Genomic DNA, 21,705 nt, shown 5'->3' with positions numbered 1-21,705 from the left:
TAAATTCTATATCTAACTGGCAACTATAAAGCTAATAAACTTTAGCAAGAGCATAGCTGTTGCCTTCAAGGCAAGGGTCATATGCAGGGTAGCTGAGTTAGCATTACAACACCCACGCTAATCTGTAATCGTGATTACTGCAAGATGTGCTGGTTCTTACGTTTTCTTTTCTAATGAGCATTTGTGTAAACAGGAGATTTACAAAAAAGTTTAAGATATGACAGGTAACATACAGTTCAACTGTTACATTAGAATCGTTTAGTTAACTCTAAATTTCATATTATTTAAATGCATAGAAAACAAAGTCTGCTCTTTGATAAGAAACTTGCTAATATGGACAATATAATCAATATATCTATATAAATTACACAGAAATGAACATTGTAGAGCACATCATCTTAGAAATGTATTTTATTTAGAGAATAATAGAAATTTGTACTTCAAGGAGAATATTGTTTATAATAAAGTACAGATCACACTGACTATATGTTTGACAGTATTGTTTTAAGGGTAATTTTTTCCAATGGTACAATGGGAAGTAATGGATACCCCATCCCTATAATATAATATAATATTGTATAATATTTACAGTCTGTCTTACCTTTGGATTTTTTTGTTTATTTACTGCAGATTTTTATGTGGTTTTTACTAATATTTGTTTTTAGTATTTTTATCATTTTAATATAGATATGAGACAAAACTCAACAAGTTCAGGACCCCTTATGTTTATGTTGGTTATTCAGTCACCGTCACAAAGGCATCCAAGTCGTAATAAACTGCACTGAATCCTCCTTACTCTTTTAACTAAACTGGAAAATATCCAAAAGAAATACATTTCCAGAATAAAGTCTAAATTTTATTTTTGTTTCAGTTTATTACTTCCACATACAATACTATGCAAAAGTCTCGAGCCACCCACACACGAAGAAGAGGATAAAGAGGTGGTCCAGCGTGTTCCTCCTGAATCTAAGATTCGACTAACAGATGAGCGCTCCTTTCCAGGACTTTGGCACAGACCTTTTTAGGGAGGCTGAACAGTATGACCCCCCTGTAGCTGGAGCACACAATTTAAGTTTCTCCCTCTCTCAGAGTGAAAAAGCTGCCAATGTCAAAAGAAAAACTTTGAAATACGTTCAGAAAACTTGAAGAACGTTTGCTCAAAACCACTATAAAACTACAAGTCTGGCACCTTGGAAGCAAAATATAAAAGTCACTATTTTGACAGGCCCCCATTGTTCTGATGTCCCAGTTACTCATTTCTACTCCCAGTGGACATTTTACATAAACAAAAATCAAGAATAAACTGCAATGGGAGATAAACTATTTCGATCATTTGATTTAATTAAACCACAAGTATACATTCTTGATGACTGACATAAGCGTAAAAATACTGTGTTGCGTTGTAAGTGTTTAAAAATCACAGGGACAGTGTGAGTGAGCTCATCGTTCCATTTGCTAATTTTACAACTCTGGGTGGCTGATGTAACGCTTAATTTTGTTTTATTCTTTTTTTGGATTTGCTCGGGTACCGAACTACTTTTCCCCCCCTCTCTTTCTATCACAAATGCACACATACAAAGACACACACTCACAAAGCCAACATTTGGAGCAATGTTCAGGTGCAGTGACCTGTTTTTGTGAGCCTGTCTGAGCAGGTCTGAATAGTCGGGCCCTCACGATGGTTGGATGGCATTCTGATCCAACGTGCTGCAGATCACGGGACCGTTTACAGAACACTGGCTACTCTCACAACAAGGGTGAGCTCACAGACCTATAAAACAAGGGTGTGGATCTAATCTGTCCGATGAACAGCTTGAAATTCAAATGGGGAAAAAAGGGCTGAAGGCCCAAAAAGACAAAAACAGAGACAGGAAAGACTCACAACAGAGGGAAAAGTCAAAAAAGCAATGCAGAAAAAGGGCTAAGAAAGATACTAAGGTAATAAATGAGTAATTAACCTTCAGATGATAGCATAAAAGGGGGGCTGAATGTTAACAGAGGATATTATGTTTGTGTTGGCTGTAGCTACAAATGCCCACATGGATATATTTCATTTTGACAAGAGATTCTTTTGTAAAGACATTTGTGTTTCTTTCACCAAGACAAACAGGCCTTCAGAATGAGCAGCTCTCGATGTTGTGGTGGGCCCAGTGGGGGGATCCTGTATCTGACCCAGAAGATCTCCTCACTGAGCCAAAGATGCAATACAGTCCAGAAATGGTAAGCCAAAGCCACAGAGCTGACTGACTGTCCCTTGTCACACCAAACAATTATCTCAGCATAAGGTCACCTACGATGACGCCAGTGAAGTCTTTGATTTCATGCATCATAAATAAATTAATATGAATGAAAGTGGCAGGAAAAGACGTTGAAGGTGAATTAATCAGCATCGTTCACGTCCTTTAAACATGCAGGTATCACAGAAACACTCTTGTTAAGTCTCTTCACTCCAATGAAGCCCCCTTCCTGCATCAGACCCCGGCCAACCACTCGGCCCTGGGGACCGTTCAAACACAATCCCACCACACATTTTTCTTCTTACACATTGTGAAATCAAATACCTCTCCAAGCTGCTCTCATTTGAACTGCCAAACAATGCTTGGGATCTTTCCCTCGCTCGTTTCACTTGCGGACAGCAGTGAGGAAAGACAGACAAAGAACATTATGGCTTTCTTGTTGAAATGCAAACTGCTGAGCACTTTCACCCTCCTCTCTAACTTTAGAACAAATATTGATTTCTAACACTTCTGTCTATACCACGACGCTCAACCTGATCTTTTAGGTTTGAAAAGAAGCGTGTCACTGTCAGCAAATTACATTTTCATTTTGACCACAGTTGGCTTGAAAAGGTACCTGTTGTCATGTAACTTTGGCATCAGAAGCTTTCAGCATATGGTACTGCAGAGAAAGCTGAAAGGGGAGCTCTGGAGTGTTTCTGGGGCCCTACAAAAACTACCTCACTCAAACAGTGTACTACAAGTGTAGAAGATTCAGTGTTTTTAGTGTTTGCTCTTGCAGTTAAAGTTTCAATTTGACAAACTAAACAGTCTTATAATCATTACAAATGCCTGACTTATGGTATTTATAGGGATGGGTATCGTTTAGGTTTTATCCGATACCAGTACCAAACCGGTACTTTTGAAACGATGCCGGTGCTTAAACGGTGCTCGAACCGGTGCTTAAAGAATGGACAACACAAAATTGGTCCAAAAACCTCTCATGTTCAGCTGTTTTTTTGTAAAAAGATAATAATGTTAGCCTGTTCTGCAGCTATATGGGATTTATGGCATCACTCTTGGCTGGAAGCAGTGCTTAATCAATGGAAAAAACAAACGTTGTCCAAAAACCTCTCATGTTTAACTGTTTTCCACTTTTTCTTTGGTCATTTTAGCCTTTTTGGCCAGGGTGAAGGGAGTATCTGCCATCAAACAAGAAGACAGCTGCATGTAGCTATGATGATGTTTGCTAGTTCACCTTACATGCATTAATGTAATAAAGTGGTTAGCCTACTCAACGTAAATTACACACAAACAACATTAAGCTACTCATGCAGAGAAGAACGGCTGCTGCTGCTGCCATAATCATCCGTCATCATTTCTGCTACATTGGCAGGGCTAGGGGCCAGGACTCTACTCTTCGGGTTTTTGGGGGATGTTGCTAACTCCAGGTCCGATAACAGGCAACCCACCCGCAGTAGATGTGCATGGTGTGAGGTCTCGCAGCAAGCTATCAAATACAGCGCATTTCTCGGCTTTTAACAAAATGCTATACCAGGTGTTTCATCAGATTGGAGGAGTTACCGCCTTTGCACAGTATCACCTTAAAGTACTTGTTGCAGGCTGCTGAGTTTGCATCTTTTGCTGTGAAGTACAGCCAGACTTTGACCGCTTTGCCTTGGGCATTTTTAATCTGTAGCTCTGCTCTAAAAGAACGTACGTACCTGGGCCCGCCTTCTACGCTCGCAAAGGTAAAATGATTGGCTGGAATCCAAAGTGTATGACATCTCAGGGGGAAAAAAAGCACCGAAATATGCGCTGCTTTTCGGTCTGGTTACTACAGTTTATGTCAGAACCGGATACCGGTACCCATCCCTAGGTATTTACACTACAACAGAGGATGAAAGCATTTGATAATATTATATTTAGTTTTTTAAATGTATATATGGTTCCCATGTCGCACTCTTGCTTCATTTTAAATAGACTTTCTGGCTAAGGTATTTCTGTTTGGAGTTTGCGTGTCCTCCCATCTGGCTTCTTCCCACAGTCCATGAATGTCAAAGATATGAATGTTAGGTTGACTGGTGATTATGAATTTTCCATAGGTGTGAAATTGAGCAAAAATAGTTATTTGTCTCTCTGGTTTAGTCCTGTAATAGAGTGGTGACCAGGGTGTATCCTGCCTCTCATGCCATGACAGTTGGGATAGGGGCCAGAACCACCATGAGATGGAAAAGCTGAGAAAAATGGATAGACAGATGAACATGCGGTTACCAACCTTTATGGCTTGTGGCCTTTTCAAATGGAGCAATGGCCACTGTGATAGATCGTCATACGTTTTGGCCACAATGTGGGTTTGAGTTAAGAGCATTTGAAGTTAAGAATAAGGTTTTGTTTCTTACATTGATATATTTGGATGAAAAAAAATTGAAAACCCCATCCATCTTCTTCTGCTTATCCAATTTGGAGCTGTGGGTGAGGGATGTGGGAGCCTATCCCAGCTGGCATGGAGTAAGAGGCAGGGTATACCCAGGACAGATCGCCAGTCTGTCTGGGCTAACAGAGAGAGAAAGAGAGAACCATTCATACTCATACGTGAGCTTTCCCTAGAGAAAGGGCAAGGACCTCAGTCATTCAGGAGTGACTCAAAGTAAACCCGCTGGGCATCAAATGAGTCAGTTGGGGTGGTGTTACAGGTGTTTCTGGCATGTGCAACCCGGAAGTAGCTCGAATGATTGTAGCTTTTAACTGGCTTGGGAACACCTTGGTATTTCTACAGAAGTGCTGAAGGCAGGTAGGGAGGGCCGGACATTTTTACTTAGACTGCTGCCCCCTGCTGTAGAAAATGAAAGGATGTCCTGATTCCCTATTTGGATCTCTATTAGCTCACAATAATTACACATGATGATTTAGAAAGTCAAATGAAATGCACACTGTGTATTCATCCAATGAGCTTCTGATTTTTAAATACCCATTGATATCATGGACTTTTGACACATCTTATTGGCATAGATCACCTATGGACAGTAAGGGACAAAACATGTTTTGCTACATAAGCAGAACAGCAACTACGAGACATCAAAACTTGTGCCGTCTAAACCTGCCCCAATTTTCAAATTTGTACGAATCAACCAAGTATTCCTTCCCTAACCATATGTATAAACTGTGTACTGCTATGTGCATGTGTTTTCACATGCAAGACAAGTGTGCACTTCAACTGAGTCCTTTCAAGCGCTCTATAAAAGCTGCTGTCAGCTGCATACCATGGCGCCAGATAGGAAATAGAAGTCTTGGTACAGAATTGGGACTGAGCTGAGTGAAGCTGAGTGGGACCTCTGAGTAAAACTTTCTCCAAGTTAAATTCAACAATGGCCGACTCACAGCTCTGGCACACGGGATAAGTGGAAATGTGGTGGTGAACTGTACACCCCTGTGAACATGATGGAGTGGAGTAAACCATGGTTTCAGTAGAAGTTTGGGTCAGACAGAAGTGTTTCCCTCAGATTATTCCAGAAGATAATTTAACCACAAAGGTAGATTAAAATGCAAAGTAGGACTTTACAAAAAAAAAACAAGACGGTGAGCAGTGCAAGCTCCAAGTTCTGGATCTCATAATCACAGCATCAGCAATCTAACGCTCTAAAAATGACCACCTAAGCTCATTTTATGCAAAGGTGTATTTAATTTAAGTGCAATTATCCAGCATATGGGTCATGAGAGCCACTCTAAACTCAGTTAGAAAAAACCCCCAGCACCTTCCCAGGAAATCCTGCAAGATATACACCCAATGACAGAAAGATGGCTAAATCTGTGACACGCATGTCTGTGAAAGAGTGTAGATTTAGGTGCAGTCTTACTACCGTAATAGCAGGAAACTAGCATTATTATTATTATTATTATTATTATTATTAAAGACAATTACTGAATCCACGGCCTCTGCTGCCATGGTCTAATGCGACCATTATACACAATTATAGAATAACAATGGCATTACTCTGTCAAAACAAAGCTAATTTTAGGTTTTGCAATTACTCAGAGAAAGCCATTACTTTGAATTGCTCTAGTTTCTTATCATGACATAGTATTTCCCTAAGAAAAGCTGACTTTGGATAAAAATATAGAAATGGTCTTTGTTCTCCAAATGGACTCAGGACATTGGCTAATGCAAAGTTTGCCAGTGAGGCTATTGGTAGAAAGCTGAAACATCACTGGCATCTTGCTCAGACCTTTGCACCAATCATTAGCTCGCTCTTGCTTATGTTCTGGTTTAAATATGTCTGCCAGTGATTGACAGATTACTGTTTGGCAACTCCAACAATCCTGGAGTCCATAAAGGCTCAATCTCGTCCAATCACAGAGTCGGGCCAAACTCCGCCCAAGCCTAGTGCTGCCTGCACAGGAAACCAGCTCCAGATGCAGCCCCTGGAGGAAGGTGAGTGTTTCAGATGCAGTGCAGTGCACTAACCAGAACCAGGCCTCACTTGCATTGCTCCCTGCCTGCACAATGAACCTTTTTCTGGGCCTGAGGGCAGGGGGAGGGGGTGGGTGTTGGAGGTGTGGGTCCTTGTGGGAGCATGAACCAAGTTGGCTATAGGTCAGTTGTTCTAGTCGACCAAAGACTCTCTGGCCAGAACTCACCTCAAAGGGTTTTCAGACAGTTTATCATTACCATAGGAACCAGAAAAAAAAACTAATTTGAATTCTTTTGGAAAAGCACACATGTGCTTCATTTGCAAATATATAATCACAACCAATTTGCATTCACAAATAACACGCAAAGCTGGAAGGGATACAAGCAAACTTCTAAAAACAAAACACATAAATCCTCGGGGAAAGAAGACAGCAACTAAAGTTTGCCTCTAAATTATGTAATGCAAGCTTACCATTGATTTGTAATAGAACAGCTGGAAGACAAACAAAGGCTTTACCCTGGATTCTGCACATGTAAACAACACCAAAAATGAATGCAAACTCACATTCTGTTAATGAGCATGCCTTATCCAAGCCTGCTGGCACGAGTGCACGTGTGCAGTATCTCAGCAGAGACACCTGGTCATTGTAACCTGCTGTGATGACAATGACGGATCCGAGAATGGGTTTACCGTTAAAGCGGAAATTTGCCTCAAGTTAAGGAGGAATGGAAAAATATAGTTTATCTCTGGATCTCTTAACAGCCATTATTCTGTCTTGTGTGAAAGGTTGTGGACATTGTATCCGATTTTTAACCAGAACAACGGAAACAGGACTTTAAACACAAAGAAGAGCAAGTGTGCACATAAGATCATAGACATACTGAACAGTGGAAGATCAACTTAAATCACTCAGTTTTCTGCAAAATGAGGTTGAATTTTATTTATTCATCCCATCCTTGTCTTCCTAATCAGGAAACAAGCTATAAATTAGCCATAGAAATTAAGTCTGTGTTTGTTTATATACAAGACATTTAAAACCGCTTTTTACAGTAAGATTTTTATCAGCAAATATTTGCAGAGTTTATTTGTCTTTGTCCATTTTTTGTTTTCACAAAACATCATTCAGTTTGGCAAATTTTTCAGAGGTTGAGACAGGCCAAAGATGTGGATTGTGCCAACTACAACATCCGAAAGCCTGAGCGGTTCCCTACCTTCTAAAGTGTGAGGCTTCAGCTGTTCAGAAGCTGTACGAAATTACAAATACATCTTACTTTTGCTGCTGGCTGACTTTGATGCAAGTCATGACTCTGATGTACAAATGTAAATTGAAAAACAAGTAGCTTCTGAACGTTTTGTGTACTCAGGTACTACATACAACTACAGGTATTGCCACATACACCAGGGCTGAAATTTTAAGGATTACAATTATCACTTCTCTCTTCTCTAGACGTAGCATCATCATCCAGGTGACCTGGTAATGTAACAAAAATGTTTGAGGGGAAAGCAGACCGAGATTTTCTTTCGTGCAACTCCCCCTGTACAGGGTGGATTATGGAACGTACACCCTGATCGCATGCACGTTGTCTATCAGTGGGCCAACTCATGCATGTCTCTGACTGAGGGGAAAATAAATAGAAAAAAGGAGTGAAGGAGAAAGACATGAGTACTTTATTGATTGCCTGATGGGATAAATGTACAGCTGCCTGGCAGCTCAAGACGCTGGAAATTGTTTTTTGTATTACAGTTCATTCCTGTATTAGTTTAAATTTTTTCCTGAATGCTGCACCTGCAATATCAAATTGGTGCAAATGTTTTCTTAACATTTCTTGGATTCGTATGCATTTCATCAAGTTGTATGTACTGAGTTCTTAGGCCGCTGTACAGAAAGTGAGCTTAATAAGCTCTTATTTGTAAGGTCACCCCCCCAGTCTAGATCCAGCAGCTTGCCTGTAATGCTTGCTGGATGACAGACACATAAAACATTTGTTTTAAATGAGGTCTGAATTACCACAGTGTTTGAGATGTGTGTGATTCTGTTCTGCCCAGCCAAGTAGCCCGGATGCTGAAGTGCACGCTACACTGTTGGGGGAGAAATCAATGAACATCTGCACAGAGAGGGATGGATGGTCAGCTGCCTCTCTGTCTGTGCAAGTAAAAACTTTCAGTAGTTTTTACATCAGTTTTCGTCTCTTTCACCTTTTCATCCCCTTTAATCGTCTGTCTCCCCATGCAACTCTCGGTCTTTTATCTTTTCCTCTTTCGCTCCCTGTGTGTCAAAAGTTGGTTTGGCACAGAGCTTGAGGACTATAATTTAGAGGAGACATGAGACCCAATCACAGAAACAAACACAGTCCCCGCACTCCACCCTGTCACCGCCAGTCAGCCACATGCTGGTCAATGTGGCTGGATTCTGTCTGCCCGGCACACGACACCATGCCTGCTTATCTCACTTAGGCTAAGACCTGCAGTTCGTTTGCGGTGCTGGAAAAATACGGAAGACAGAAGTCGCGCAAGCTTTTAAGGTAGTATACTCTCTTATGGTTGGAAACATAAGGAAATTAACAAGGCTTCTTTTTTTTTTGCTGCACGGGCTGCAACAGATTATGGCGCAATTCTCCAGATGAGAGAACTGCAGCCACAAACCCCAGGGCCATGTAAAACCTCCCGCACTTTTCTCACACTGAGGAAAACCAAATCATACAAAGACACATGCACATGCACACAGAAACACACAAACATCCCCCTAATACTGCCAAGGATAGTACATTACATCCACTACTAATTGACTCAGGAGGCTCCAGCAGGGAGAAAACATCCTGAGGTAAACACACGGTTTCTACACGAAGCAGAATGAAACGGCCACAATTCGTCCGATGGGATTCAAAGCAAAACAACTGTGTTTGACATTTTACTGTTGCTCAGTTTCACTTTTCCGTGCATCCATTCAGAACGGACACAATATACATATTCACTTTTCTTTTCATGCATCTCCTTTTCTTTTCTTTTTTAAATCAAAGAAACATGATTAAAACAGCCCCTCTGAATCCAGAGTCTGTCTCACACATGGATGAGAAGTTGCATAGTTGGTGGGGGCAGAATAGTTGGGGGTTTGAGTATAGTTAACCAGGAGGTTATTTCAAAATAAGAGCTTGGCTTATACTAATATGGGAGGAGTAGGCAAAATTCAAATGCGTAAATTCTTACTTGCAATTAAGAATGATCCTTCAATATGTTTAAGCTTGATTTATGATAAGAAAAATACATTTTTAAGTTAATGAGTCTGTTTGTATAAGGGGAGGCTAAAGTTGCTGCCTCTGAGAGATGTTGCACTTTGATTCAGATCCAGGGCTTGAGGAAAATCACAAACATTAGGGGGCACTGCTGCACCATGACAAATCCCATCCATGAATGCACCCTGCATGGACTGAACTGTGTCTGTCTGTTTTCTTTCCCTCCAAAACTCCATTCTGGAAAAGGCTTCAAAAGACAGGAAATGTGTGACAGTTGAAATGAATATTTTTAAACTATATGCTGCATACTGCCGGTCAGAGCTGTGTGACTGTGAATACTCCATATCTGACCTTAAGTCTGTCCGTGCAGTAACTTCTAAATTCAGCAGCGTGTCATCACTAGCTTTGGCAGAACTCTGTCATCAATTAGTTTGTAGTAACATTTGAATAAAACATGGAATTCATTATGAATAAACTAAGAGCTGCATCACACACTGGTGTACTATGACGTGAGTCATTACTCTGAGGAGCAGCTAGTGTGCTCTCAGTCTCTCAATGGACGGAGCTAATGTGTGTGTGTGTGTGTGTGTTGAGGAACTATATTGTGAGCCGCATATTGGCAGTAGGCAGGGCTTCTTTTCTGACCTCACATTAACACAGAGGTCAGAGGCAACACTGTACTTACTAGAGAGGACTTCAAAATGAGAAAAAAAATGGTTATGCACACATCTGTTTTAAAGCAATGGGTTTCAAGGCTTGCCGAGGAAATGTGAGTGATGCGTGTGGGTTTTTGTGTGTGTGTGTGTAAATAAGGTCTACATCATAATCTGGACTGTCTAGCCAACCTGTGCATATCTCAGATAGACACAGACAAACACGCCTACGCGTGGCAGCTCTTCCCCAAACATTTATAGAACACTCATTACTGCAACGGGAAATGGAAAACAACTAATCTCCCTTCATCCCACTGTAAAATCACTCTCATACACACACCTGGCTGGATGTTGATGTGTACTGGAAGACTTTAACAACAAACAAAACAATCTGGAAAGAATATACAATAAGCATAAATATAGATCCAAAGACAGACAGAGGAAAAGTTTGGAATTATGGGAAGTGACTGAAGAAAGACCTCCTCTAAGAGATGCTATTAGTGAGTGAGCTAGATCCCATGATGCTCTCTGATGATCTATTTGGTGATGAGTCAATTATGATTAACCAGGCCATTTTACTGTATGAGCTGAGGCTAACTTTAGATGTCTGAGTATTTGAGTAAAAATCAGCCGATTGTGAAAGAAGACCTGAATTTCAGTGTGTGCATACAAACACTTCAATTAAAAATTTGAATGACCGCATAATAAAGAGCTACAGGCAGATTCTTCTATCCGTTTTTTATTGGAAAGCCATGGTTCACACATAAAGGAGAAGAGAAAATTGAGTTAGGAAACTGGAGCCACAGTGAGGGCTAGTGATGAAAGGAACTTTCAAAATAAAAGCTGAGAAGAGATAAAATGTTTATTTCGAACTTCCAAAATTTGAAAGCGTTACTGACAAACACATCTTTGCAAGATGTTTTTTTAAACACAGTAACTTGTCTCTCTGTGCTCAGCATGTCAGAGCAGTGGACCATAAAAAGAAAGCTTTTTCTGTGAGTAACCCAAGTCCTGTGTCCGGGTTGCATTCTGCACACACAACAGTCCTCTGTCACACACACAGACTAGCATGTCACCACTAATACAAGTTTAACTTTGTCTTACTAATGCAAACATACACCAAATTAGAGCAACAGAAGCATTTTGTGCCATGCTTATGTTAACTGACGTGTCACAGGAGAAGCTATACACAACATAACATGCAGGCAAGAGCGTGAGCACAGGCATACAGCGATTTGTTTGCAGACTACATGTCTGCACATTAACACCCATCACCCTCCATGAATTCCATCTGTTATAACACTCTGAGTATCAGAGGGCTTAACAGGATCTCTTTTTGGCAATTCATTTGAACCTGACCCACATTTCATGAAAAGTGGCAAAGACTGATAGCCACAAACAAGTACAGGGGCTGAAGGAGACAGAAGTTGGGGTCAGGATGGAGACAGGCAGGGTGATGAGTGCATGGCTGACTTCTCTTTATGTATGAATATATGTGTGCGTCTGTGTGTTTGTGTGAAAACGAAACAGTCCTGGTCTGCTGACTCTGGTTCAAAACACATTCTGAAATGGAACAATACAAACAAAATCAGCCAGGATTTCTACTGCGCAAACATTCCCAGAGCTTTAAGCTCATGGCTCAGCTAAAAACACTAACAGGAGAAGTACTGAAGCAAGCTTAAACCATTAATACTGGCTAACACCTTTTTTCCCCCCCCAAACCTGGTTTTAGACACAACACATCCTCAACCCCATTATTCTCTCCCCATTCCAACATTTATGAATCCATCACATAGTGTATCAGGGATTTTTTAAAAACAGGAACAGTCAGTAGCGCAATGAATCTGAGAATTCCCATGCCCTAATACATACTGCATAGTTAGATATTTACATTGTTCCAAATAGCATTTTTATTTTACCATTTAATCAGACAAAAATTCTCTAAAGCAATTCTTTGAGGTTCTTTTAGAAGACCTCATTAAGTGTATAAAGAAGTGTATGAATAACTCCACAACTGTGTGAAGCCTGCTGGAAATTAATTGTGTTTGTTGTGATTAATTAATAATATATTCGTATGTAGAAATTATAAATTGAGTAATTTTTAATTTACTTCCAAATGCATATAAAAAAAAATGACATGGCAACTATGCTGAGAGAAAATGAATGTACTTTAAAACTAATGAAAATAGAAATTTAATCTACAAAAGAAGTATCAAAGCTCACATTCCAATTTAACCAAACATCAAGTATTATATAAACACATCCTGCATTGGCTAGAAACCTGTGAAAAACTGGTTGAAAATTCAGCGAGTTATGATGATTTGTGGATAGATCTCGTACTTCCATAAATATGCAACTGCCAACACAAACAAGTATTATAGCATTAATCAAGTAACAGCTCCAGAGGGCTTTGGCATGAAAGTTTCGAATGACTAAGGATCAAGATGGTGTTGGACAAATGAGTCCAAGTGATTCACTAAACTTGAACACTGAACTCCCCTTCATACATTATACCCAAATCCTTATCATACTCCTCCTAGGGTTCTTATGGCTCTTCTTCACTTCCCAGAATTCTTGGGTCACGTGCTGCGCTCCCCTCACGCGTCACACATCCCTCACAACAACTTAAAGACAACAGCTTGCTGGTGTTTCTCACACATTCTATTTGGGTGGATAATTTCTCAACTAAGGAAAAGGCTTAAAATGTTTTCAGCTGTTTCAAATTCGACTACATCCCTTGCACCTCTTGGGCCCACAATCACTGACCATCTCTGGCCTTTATTCCAAGTTAAAGTTGACAATGTGTCACAGGGTGCACGACGTTTGCCTGACCTCTGTGATAACTGATAACAGTAGATGTCTGGCAGTAAATCCTCAGACACCATTCATCTCTTCATACGCTGTGAAAATAAATGTCTCTCTTTTTCATCCCTTCCCATCATCTCTGTCCTTCCTGAACAGATGGTAAACACATCACTAATGTCTTGTCTGTCTGTTTGTCTATCCTGTGACGCTGCGCAGAGCCTCGCTGTTAAACAAGAACTAAACACATCACACTGGCAAAGAGGTACATCTTCTCCAAACAACACTAAGACTGTGAGAACTATAGTGTCACTTTGTGCTTGATGACTTAAGTACTAAAGTGCACCCAAGTATACCACTCGGCTAATATTATCCAATTTGTACCATAACGACTGTATTCAGTAGTCTGTAGACTTGCGCTCACCACACACTTTTTGATATACTTTGTTAACAAATTTCCACTTCAGGACTTCATAAATCTGTAGATCAAAATATTATAAAGTTTGACTCCATTCTAATAAAATGCTGTTATACTTAGGTAATTATTTGATTTAATCTCCTAAAAAAGTTCTGCAACAATTAATAGACTGATAAAAATGTCTGATTAATGAGTATCAAAGCAATTAAAGTTAAACAATTAAACTCACACTTTTGTGCCAGTGCTACATGGCACAGTTATCTTTAGACATAAAGGACAAAAGCTAGCTGAAAGAGGACACATTGTAAAAGCCTAACTGTCCAGAAACCAAACTGCAGTTTGCTGCATTTGTATCCATGTGGTACAAACCTTAACTACTTAGGTCACAACAGTCGAGGGATTTTATTGTTGTCATTCAGATGTCTTTGGTCTCACATGATATTGGACAAAAGAGTTAATGTCGATTTCTGTGCCACTGGAGAACAAGAGTAATTATTTTTTCCTTTTTCTTTATAACACTTGCAAAACATAATATACTATGTAAATTTAATGTCAATCGGATGATTCTGACACATTAGGTTGACTTCCTGCTCCCCCCAACTAAATGCACTTCTACAGTGATTTAATACTAAAACAATGATCTGGATCTGAAATACATAAAAGTATTGCTTGACTGACCCGAAACTTTGGAGTGCCACCGAGCCATTTTGGCGCTCCAATGTCCATGAGCCATAACAAAAAAATAGTCTTTTTTCTCCTCCTTTTGAGTCAGCTTCCATCTAATTGGTTGTTCGTTGCAAATGAAAGGTTTAACCAGCAGGTCGGTTGCTTCTATGCTCATAGCCAGAGCTAAATCATACAGATCCAAGAGTAGAAAAAACCCCAGTACTTGTTTCATATGAGCATCGCGATAGCAGTATATGTATGACAGAATATCCACTTTTTTCTGGTATTCATAGTATACAACGGGTAAAATATTTAACATGTCACCAATTTTGTGAGCGCTACTGACATGACCCAGATGTCGGTAACAACCAATCCAGTCCACACATGAAAAGAAATCAAACCACAGATGTCCATAAATTTGGTGTAATAATAACACATGAAGCAAGGGAGGCGCAAAAAGGCATGGAAAGTCATGACGCCCGCTCAAATCCATCCAGTGATTAGAAAGAAATCCTGCCACTTAGTGCAAATTAATATCAGCTGGTTGAGTCCCAACTGATGGACTATAAGAAGGTGTCTCATTACCAAGGTGTCACACAAAAAAATGTCATGATGGGTAAAACAAACGAGCTCTCTCAAGACCTTTGCAACTTATTGTTGCAAAACATACTGAGGGCATTGGTTACAGAAGAAACTTTCTAAACTACTAAAGATTCCAGTGAGCATTGTTGGGGTCATAATGTAGAAGTGGAAAGAACATCATTTCACCATAAACATACCATGAATCGACTATGACCAGGTGCTCCCTGCAAAATTTCAGACAGAGGAGTAAAAAGAATTATCAGTCGAGTTGTCCAAGAGTTACAGAAAGACCTGGAAACAGCAGGTGTAATTGTTTTCAAGAAAACTATAAGTAACACACTCAACCGCCATGGCCTGTATGCACGATCGCCACGCAAGACTCCATTCCTGAAGAAAAAGCATGTTGAAGTGTGTTTAAAGTTTTCCGAACAACATTTCAGCAAGACAATGATCCCAAACACACAGCCAAGAACCTCTCGATTGGTTTCAGGGAAAGAAAATAAAGATGCTAGGATGGCACAGCCAATCATCTGACCTGAATCCAACTCAAAATCTACTCGGACTAAACTAAACTAAACTAAAGCTCAGAGTAGATAGAAAGGGCCCACAGAACTTGGGTACAGGAGGTGCCTTGAAGCCATGGTTATCATCACCAACAGGCTTTTGTAAGAAGTGTTAAATAAATTTCAGTGAGCGTGTTCATTAAGTTAACTCGCTAACGGAGATTTGCGGTTATGTGGTTATGGCATTAACGTCATTTTAACGAGATTAACGCTGACAGCACTAATATATATTTATATCTGCATTTTATACATTTTACCTCCACCTCCAACACTGGTTGAAAAAGAGTACGACACACACACACACACACACACACACACACACACACACACACACACACACACACACACACACACACACACACACACACACACACACACACACACACACACACACACACACACACACACACACACACTGCATTTTTGGTTTTCATAGTTGATGTCAAATTATTTTAAACTCACTGGGATAATATTTTGTCCACCACTGCTGACATTAATGGCAGTGGAAAAACTTCTGCAACCAACTTTACTATAATTTAATGGAGTGTCTCTCACAATAGCGTCCAATATGACCAAAGAGCTGAGTCAGAACCTCTCTGGCACAGTCTTAAGACAAACTGAATATGATAAGCTTTATAAATGAGATTTATTGCAGAGCTTCTGTGTTGGAAAAGATTATAGTTCGATAGGTGTATCTAACTGGCAACACAGCCCGGCTTAAGGACTTTGTGTTTTTCTAAACTCAGTCATGTACAAAATTGCTTTATTTCATGAATGCATTATGACATATTTCACCAAATGTGTCTAGCAAAAGTTTTGCCTGCTCAACAAAGTAAGGGAAAAAACAGAGACAGCCAACTGCAGACTGGAGTCATGCAAACTTGCAAAAATAAAAATTGGATTCTGCAGTTTAACCTCTGTACTGTTATGCTTTAGACAGGATGTGGAGAAGTGGTTAGTGCAGTGTGAACGAGGACATCTGAACTTCAGATCCTCACAGCCAGATGTGCAGTATGTGCTTAATGTGTCATTTGACTAAATGCTTTATTTTTTTTCTATGATCGTATCCTCACACTCAGAATCAGCAACTAAAAAGACAGATGCTTTTGACAATTTTAACACCAACATGACCACCTAAACAGAACACAAAATCATCAAATCATTAAAAGGTATGATTTATTATGCCGCACAAGCACAGAACATAAAACTTGTTGCTGTCAGTGGCACCCGTCGTGCAGACATCTCTGCTGTGTTACGACCCGCGGTGCTAAAAGCTCAGAGAGATCACAACTGCACACATGAAAGACACGGCATCTTAAATAACTCAGAACAAAAGCAAAACAACAAAACAGTAGGGTGGAGAAGATGGAGACTTATAGCTGGAGATTGTGAGAAGGGGGAATGTATATAAGCAGTCCTCTCCTCCTCCTCGGGCCCCTTCATCCCTCCCCCCCGCTCATAATTAGCGGTTCGGCGTCGCTGCTCGTTTTGGGTTACTTTTATTCCTTACCCCATTTCCATGAAAACAGCAGTGGGACAAACAGACCCACATGTGTCTTTAAATGCAGCGAGAACAATAGTAGACAAAAAGTGGGGTGTACGAGTTCACTCGAGATGAAAGCTAGAGTGGGAAAACACAGGAATTAGTGAGGTTTTCGCTCACATGTTTTCAAATTGAGTTCTCGTATTGGATAAAATGCAGCGTGGAGGGCTGGAACAGCTTAATTTTGGCCTTGGTTGGTATACACCATGACAGTTAGTGGAAACTTTTCAAGAACGCTCTGCAGGCATTGTGAAATGCACTGTTGTCCAATAGCCAACATGTTTTAGTTATTTCTGCAAATTCAATGTATTTATGTAATATGTAGCTCATTTAAAATACTTATACTTACCTTTGTGTCACTTGTATCTAGCAGCTATTTGGGCAGTGGTTTCTATTTGTCATAATTTTACTAAACATATCCAGTGTTTTGGCAAATGTTCTAAGGCATTTCAAACAAATTCATTTACAAATATTTCATCAGCGTGTACTTCTTCAAGTTGGCCATTCTGGTTCCAGTGTCTTACAGGCTGTTTCAGCACATGGCTACAGTTCTTTTTACTGCAGAACCAGATATCGTCAGATACATTTGTACGAATGAAGTCCAATTGTATAAAAAATTGAAAAATAAAGGGTTAGAGGTGGAAAAAGTTGGACACTTGGATGAAACAGAATATCTAAACTAAGAAAGAAAACACTAATGATATGGAATGAGGGGAAAGGAGGACATTTGACCATCACCAGATTCCACTCCAGCAGAGAGCCTGGGGGGTATTTCCCTATTCTTTGCACCCCTATGTCAATCATGTTACAAGGCAAGCAGAGAGATTGTTTCCCTCCACAGATGAGTTTCATTTCTAGCTCATACAAGATCAGTCCAAGAACAACAAAAGGCAACTTTCCTAAACACACACACACACACACACACACACACACACACACACACACACACACACAGAAGGGAAGCTGTGCAGCATGCAGTTTTTCATCTTCATAGCGCCTAACAAATGCAAATACCAGCTCAATTTGAAAGCTGAGCTCTAAACCAGATACAGCAAGTGTTGTCACAACCTATAAACACTGAACCATTTAAAGTTGGAGAGGACTGGATTCTGTACGCTCTGGTTGCTCGAATCAAACTAAATGCCCACTTCTAAAGAACAGGCTCGCACAACACTGAGATGATGCTGGACTTAATCAAATCAACAAATAAAGCCTTCCTCTAGAGTCAGAGGTCTCTGTAACATCACACAGGTCATTTGTGCTCTTATTGCTAACATGACATATCTATTTGACACACTCGTTTCCAAACACAGTCAGAGGTGGAAACCCTCTCTTGGTTCATAATAAAGACAAGTCTGACCCTGTCACAGATACACATATGAAATGAATCGGTGAACTTCACCTGACCATCCACTCAAACCATTTGGATCCAAACCTTTCAGCTTTGCATTACACATGGAGCAGTGCCTGGGGAGGTATAAGTAATTAATGACAGAGCAGGGATGGCAACAGTCTGTCTCTGATTGACCTGGTTTGACCCTCACTGCTTAGTTGCCATAGTGATTGGTCAATCTTGTTCCCTATGGGTGACTGGGCAATTCCCTGGGGCCACAAGGTAGTCCACAGAACGGGCATGAGATAACAAAGTGTTGGGGACAGAGGAAAGAAAATTGTGCAGATTGGCGTCTCAGATGGGTACAATTACACTCTGAAACAAAGAGAGGTTCTAGTCGAGAAGGTGGGCAACATCATTTCAAGGGCCACACTGGCTAAGAAAAAGTGAAGGACCACATAATGGAAATGTGAACTGAAACATGACAACCATAATGCTGAGTACTGTTAAGCTACATGAATTTCAATGCATGTTAATTTAGTGCTTTACAATGAACCCGGGTGCCTGTTTCAAAAACCAAAAACTTTAATTTTGAAAATGTTCTTTAGGTCAGGCTGGTTTATTCTTAAATAAAACAATCTGCTTAAAGGCTGAATATATATTATATATTATAATATAATAGGGCAGCAGCACTATAATAAGTTGGTGTGGTGGTTAGCACATAAATAGAAGGTCCTAAATTTGACTCCATCATCTGACGGGGGCCTTTCAGTATGGAGTCTGCATCTCCCAGTATTTGTGTGGGTTCTCTCTGGATATTCTAGCTTCCTCCTACAGTCCAAAGACACGCACTTAGTTGGATTAGGTTGTCGGTCCTTCTGTGTTAGCCCTATGTCAGATTGGCAATCTGTCCAGAGTGTGCAGGTATCAGATTTAATTGTTAAGCTAACTTAAACTCTAATATAACTGCAGTAACAGACTTGGATATGCAACAAATCTGACAAGTTCATTTTTATGCATTTATTTACAGTTTGTTATCAATAATCCCTTTAATAGAGTGAATGACATCATAGTCTTTCAATCGTGTGATACTATACAACCTGAAACATCCTAAAACTACATCACATTTGTTATTTGACTTAAGTTAATGTATCTACAGCTGATTTGTGGCTTATTAAGACATTGACATGGTTTGCAACTACAGAGCACATTAATTTGCCTTCATTCCTTTTTGCTTGTTTGAAAATTAATGTAGCCAGGGTAACATTAACCCCTGGCTAATATCCTATAATAAAGTCTCAAGATGAGTATTTATGCTGTGGCCATCTTGGTGCATTAAACACGACGTGATGGGATGATCTACACTCTTTGGTTGATGACTTGTGATTGATGAGTTATTAGCTAATGATCATATCCTGGATGATCCTCCATTATGTCTCTAATAATTACTATAATTGTTTGCTATCATACATCCTTTATACTGTCTTAATACAGTCTTTGATTCTAATAAGATATTTATTAAGCAATCTCACAAACTTGTGTCATTAAGCCTTTTGGGAGCAACTGGTCACATCTCTTTGCAAATTCATCATAATCTGGCTTAATGTCAATGTTAAAATACACAGCACAGAGCAGGCATGTTTACCCATTACCTGTGATCTGTAACACAGCATTACAGAAGAAGAATGCCAGACACTTAAGTAGATTCAGATTCAGTTATTCACCTTGAGTTTTATTAATGTCTCTGGCTTTTATTGATTTTGTTTCATGTTGTTTTCGTTTCCTTTAATGATACTGAGGGTGCGATTGAGACGCTAATGTGTAATTTACCCATGTTTGTCCTGGGCCTTGATTTTTATCACGACCAAAGTGGGAAGATTGTGTTTGTTTAATGGCTCACAAGTCAGAGCATTCACCTTTAGTGAACTTATGCACAAGCCTGCATGATTAAAGACAAGCTGAGAATGCAAGAACTAGCAGTGAGGTTTATCGTCTGATTGTTGATATGATTTTTACCATTAACTGACCAATAACAATAAATCTTCAATCTGATGAAACTCTTTCATCTACTTGTAGTTAAACAGTATCCAAAGAGGACAGTCAAAGGTCCTGGAATGTTCTTCTGTCTCTATTTCAAATAAGAGAAATTAACACAAAGACGTATGTCCTGTGGGCTCTGACCTTCCCTGGCCTGTGCTCAGCAGGTAGTGACAAATGACCTGATAGTAAATCTGTCCTGAGGTGGAGCTTTTCTACAGCGAACACAGAGCCTGTTTGTGACAACAGGAAGTTGAGACAATCTCACCAGAATAAGCACATTAAGGGATGCACACGCATGAATGGTTGCACGCACACATAGCTGTGCACACACGCACCTGCTTACGAGAACATCTGGATATAGTTTCAGATGCACAAAACCATGGGAAAAAAAATGGAATACCAACAATGAGCAGTGACACGTAAAACTGAAGGCAGAGTCTGTGTGCCAGTCTCAGGAATATAAAGGTACGATGCGGTTCGTTGCTCGGATCCATCTGGGACAGTGGGTCATTGTTGGGCCTCTTGCAAACCCCCGCCATCTTCCCTAACGGTCAGCTTTTTCTACGGTCTTCCCTGTTAACAATCCAAGGATGAATGCTGTGTATTGTGGGATTTTTCCCAGTCTGTGGTGTCTTTTTGGAGCATGCTCAAATGAAGTCTGACGCCAGAAGGCCAAGTCAGCAGACCACACTAACCTGATTCACCACGGATGGAGAGTGTTAGTGGAAGCTTTATGAGCGCCCCCCCCCCCCTTACCTTCTGATCATGTTCCCTAGACCACCTCGCCTAAACACTGCAAGATGACAGTGCACCTCAGCACAACAGATTTCGGGAATATCAAAAGTGTGCCTAAGTGGAGAGAGCAGTGCAAATGATCTTCAAGAAAGATCAACGATTTCAGTGCGATGAAAGTTGGGTCTGAGCAAGGGTGAGAAAAACGAGTTTCCTTTGGCAAACGCTGTGAAAAACATTCTGCAGAAACCTCAAAACACACACACTCGTGGGGGGAAAAAAACTCAAGGCCACATGAAAAATCCTCCTGACATGAAGGGCTTTGAGTCTGCAGTTTAACAGGCGCAGTAAACAATAGAAAACAGAACAAAAAATATCCGCAGATGTACATGTGTGACAGTGCAACTCTGCCTCGATACAGAGCGAGGGGCGCTTTAAGTAGAAGAGAAAATGTTCAGTGTATCAAAACCTTATGAGGCCATCGTATTCCCCACCTTTAAATTTTAGAGAGCTGC

At 40.2% G+C, this 21,705-nt stretch overlaps 1 protein-coding gene across 1 annotated transcript in view; it reads right to left on the bottom strand.

Moving 5' to 3' along the window:
• Window positions 1-21,705, bottom strand: part of scfd2 (sec1 family domain containing 2) — a 114,976-nt gene that overhangs the window by 63,642 nt on the left and 29,629 nt on the right. The window lies entirely within an intron of this gene.

This window comes from Neolamprologus multifasciatus, chromosome 23 (genome assembly GCF_963576455.1).
Source record: "Neolamprologus multifasciatus chromosome 23, fNeoMul1.2, whole genome shotgun sequence".
In the NCBI taxonomy this organism is placed as follows: domain Eukaryota; kingdom Metazoa; phylum Chordata; class Actinopteri; order Cichliformes; family Cichlidae; genus Neolamprologus; species Neolamprologus multifasciatus.
Note: the sequence above shows the minus strand (reverse complement) of the source record. Positions and strands in the feature narration are given on the sequence as shown.